Raw genomic sequence first — 4,213 nt, 5'->3', positions numbered from 1 at the left:
TCACAATCACATACCACAGCTTGTTTAGCCATTCCCCAATTGATGGGCATCCTTTCAATTTTCAATTCTTAGCCACCGTAAAAAGAGCTACTATAAATATTTTCATACAAATAGGTTCCCCCCCACTTTTTTGATGTCTTTGGGATGTAGACCTAGCAGTGGTATTGATAATGACAGGCAAGTTATAAATATTATAAACATTACTAACATATTATAAACATTACCAAAATGTTATAAACATTACCATGTGCCAAGCACTGTGTTAAGCTCTGTGAATTGAATTAGAAAAATGAGGCAATTACTGTCCTCAAGGATCTCATATTCTTATGAGGGAAGATATCATATATGGGGACAGGTTTCTAGAGAATGGAAAACTTCATCAGAGAAGTCACAGGGTTAATGACTGATGTCGTAGTCACTTGTTTGACACGTTATTTCCAGAAGCAATGTTAGTAACTGATTTGATCACTGTTCACAGAGCAATGGGTAGAAAACAGGATAGAGGGGTGGTAGGTAAAAAATCAGATCATGAATGTGACTGGACAGATGGGTAGATAATATATGCGGGGCATAGTCCATAGGCCAGAGATAATATATCACATCTACCCAGTTAGGACAGTTTGGCCTCAGTGAGGGAGCATTCCCAAGGCCACTTTTAAGCATTTCTTTCAGTGAGACATGGGAGGTTTATGTTCCAAGGTTGAAGCAGAGCTTAAAGACAGCAGCAAAAGAGTCCAACCAAAGATTCTGCACTGTATATGGATATGCATTGTGCTACAAATGTGGTGTCTAAATCAGTGGTGTCAAACTCAAATAGAAATGGGGCCCATTAAACAATACATTAGGATCCCTATGGGTCACATACAGAATTTGAAACCAATAATGCTTATGTTTTATTGTATTTTTAAAGTTAATTTTGTTAAATATTTCCCAATTACATTTTAGTTTGGTTTGGGCATCACTCAGTCATATTAATGGGCACGTGCAGCCTGAAGGTGCAGTCACCTGTGAAGGGGGGTTAGTTTTCTCAAGAAGAGATTCAGGAATTTGTTTATTAGAAACTGAATTTTTGTGGACCAATCGTTATTGTGGTTGTTCAACTGTTTTTCAGTTGTGGCTGACCCTTTATAACCCCATTTGGGGTTTCCTTGGCAAAGATACTGGAGTAGTTTGCCATTTCCTTCTCCAGCTCATTTTTTTTTTTACAGATGAGGAAACTGAGGCAAACAGGGGTAAGTGACTTACTGGATCACACAGCTAGTAAGTATCTGAGGCTAGATTTGAAATCATGAAGATGAGTCTTCCCGGTTTCAAGCCCAGTACTCTACCAACTGCACTACCTAGCTGCTGTGCAGACTGATATTAGGAAGTAAACATGAGGCTGAGAATTAGGGCCCCTCCAACCAACAAAGAACCTAAAACCTGTCTCACCAACATTCCCTGGTTCTTTATACCAGGGCCTGTAGCCCCCTATATAGTAATAAGATTGAAAGAGTAGAGTGTTCTGCCATTTTGGACAGCGGCTCCCAAATGAAACCTGTAATACAGTTCTTGCATGAAGGATATTTGCAGTATATACCTTTATTGTTTGTGAGCTGTCAGACAGATAACTGGGGTTGCTCATTTTCTGAACACCTTGTACATTCATTCATCCAGGGTAGAAGCTTATATGAAGATGGAACCCAGGCATGGCAGAGAGAATACCAAAAGCAAAGAAGGCTGCATATTCAGGGCCCATCCAGAAAAGTTTGCTCTTGGCCGCTCTCCAGTGCCTGAGGAATTGAAAGATCATCTCAGAAGGAAACTCAGTCTGGCAGCTGGTGTGTTCTCACTATGTAATAGATGTGTAGGATTTGCCTGAGGAGCAATGCACCCAACTCTTATCAATGGCTTCTGACCTTTTGGAGAACAGTTTTAGAAAATTGGTCCTTCTGGAATGCAAGATCTCATGAGCCCCCTGAAGGAACTGTAAGTAAATGGCTTTACCCTGGTGTTACATAGCCCGCTGGCCTTGCTCATGGTGATGGAATGGAAGGAGCGGGCAGAGATCTGGATGTATGTGCCTATCAGCCAAGAGCATTAGGGCTGACCAGGTCACCAGTGCCCCGCATTAAGAATCGCCTGGGGGAAGAGTGGTCTGCAAGATAATCAACATCCCAAGTTCAAAATATCCTGGGGGTGAATGTATGGGGGAAGATCTGCAAGGCGGTCAGTGGTTTTCAGTGTTGGGCTTGTGCAATAGCTTCTATCAGAACCTCAGAATTGAAACAGCCACTGTCTTGAGGATCTTATGTTAGATCAGAGGAGAAAACATGTAGCCACATAAATTTAGGGAAAAGGTACAAAGTACAAAGAAGATAATTCAGGGGTTCAAATCCCACAGTAGACATTTATTAGCTTTGTGACTCTGCAGAATTCTTGGGGCCATTATTATCAAGGACATGTACAAATGGATTGCAGAGTCAAAGCTAGAAGGGACCTGAGAAGTCATTGAGCTCAGCCTCCACATTTCGTAGATAAGGAAACCGAGGCACGGAGAGATTAAGTGACTTGCTCAGCATGGCACAGTTAATAAGTCTCTGAGGAGGGACTTGAACCCAGGCCTTCCAGAGTTTAAGTTCAGCGCTCTATCCGCCATCTTGGTGCCTCTATTGCCTCGTCTCTAAAACGAGGATAATGACACGTGAAGCTCAAGTACAATAATGTACACAAAGCACTTTGTGAATCATAAAGTCCACATGTCATTCAGCTGATCAGCAAGTTTTATCAAGCGTCTCCTTTGCACCAGGCCCTAGGATATTAATATAATGAATGACATATCATTCGGTGATATTATCGTTTTGGCTTATCAGCTGATTGGATCCAGATCTGGAAGGGATGTTAGGGGATGTTAGGGGATATCTAGTTGTAGGATCTGAGGAGTCAGAGCTGGGAGACCATCCTCATCCTACAGAATTGGAAACTGAGGCTCGGAGGGGCAAAGTAACTTGCCCAAGGTCATACAGACAGCAAGCAGCCGAAGGAGGCTTCAGATGCAAATCCCTTGACTCCAAATCCAGGGAGGTTGGCACTGTGATTTTTGAGTTTACCTGCATACAAGAGCCGGTTGGCTGTAATATTAGCCTGCCACACTCTGGACCTTGGTTCCCACACTTGGAGGGTGCCTCTCAGGTCTATGGAACCAGCTCAGTCCCAAGCCAAGATTGGGGAAAGATGGCAGGTAGAGAGGATAGAGAAAGGAGAACTGGGGCTGGAGAACCTGAGGCCTTGAGGGTCACATGTGGCATCTAGGCAATGGGTACCCAACCTCTGATAGGTGAATCTGGCAGCCAGGTAACACAGTAGATAGATTGCCAGGCTTGAAGTGAAGAAGCTCTGAGGCTAAAACTGACCTTAGATACTAGCTATGTGACCCAGCGCAAGTCAGACTCTGTTTACCTCAGTTTCCTCAACTGTAAAATGGTGGCAATAATAGCATCTACCTTGCAGGGTTTTTGTGAGGATCAAAGGTGATAATATTTATAAAAAGCACTTAGCACAATGCCTGGCACATAGTTAAGTGCTATATAAGTATTAATGGCTTTATAAGTGTTAATTATTTTTATGCATTATGACTCCTGAAACAAGGACTGTTTTCTGGGTCCATTGTATTATTGTTCGGTTGTTTGAGTTGCGTCTGACTCTTCGTGACCCCATTTGGGGTTTTCTTGGTAAAGATACTAGAGTGGTTTGCCATTTTCTTCTCCGCCTTATCTTACAGATGAGGAAACTGAGGCAAACAGGGTGAAGTGACTTGCCGAAGGTCACACAGCTAGTAAGTGTCTGAGGCTGGATTTCAAATCAGGTCTTCCTGACTCTAGGCCCGGCACTCTATCCACTGTGCCACCTAGCTACCCAAGTCCACTGTACCTTAGAAAATAATAGCTAGCATTTATATTGTTCTTTAAGGTTTGCAAAACATTTTACAAATATTATCTAATTTTATCTTCACAACAACCCTGGGAGGTAGGCCCTTCGTGCTTAGCACAGTGCCTGACATGCAGTGGGTACATGATAAGGGTTTATTGACTGGCTGACCCTTCTCCAACTTATACCGCTGGAAATACTAGGATACAGCTATCATATCCACATGCTCAATCGTCTGCTCTCTGGGCTAAATATTCCCAGTTCATTCAGCTGATCCTTCTATGGCATGGCCTCAATGCCCTTCCCC

Source organism: Vombatus ursinus, unplaced genomic scaffold (assembly GCF_900497805.2).
Source record: "Vombatus ursinus unplaced genomic scaffold, bare-nosed wombat genome assembly UNPS02000513.1, whole genome shotgun sequence".
Taxonomy (NCBI): Eukaryota; Metazoa; Chordata; class Mammalia; order Diprotodontia; family Vombatidae; genus Vombatus; species Vombatus ursinus.
Note: the sequence above shows the minus strand (reverse complement) of the source record.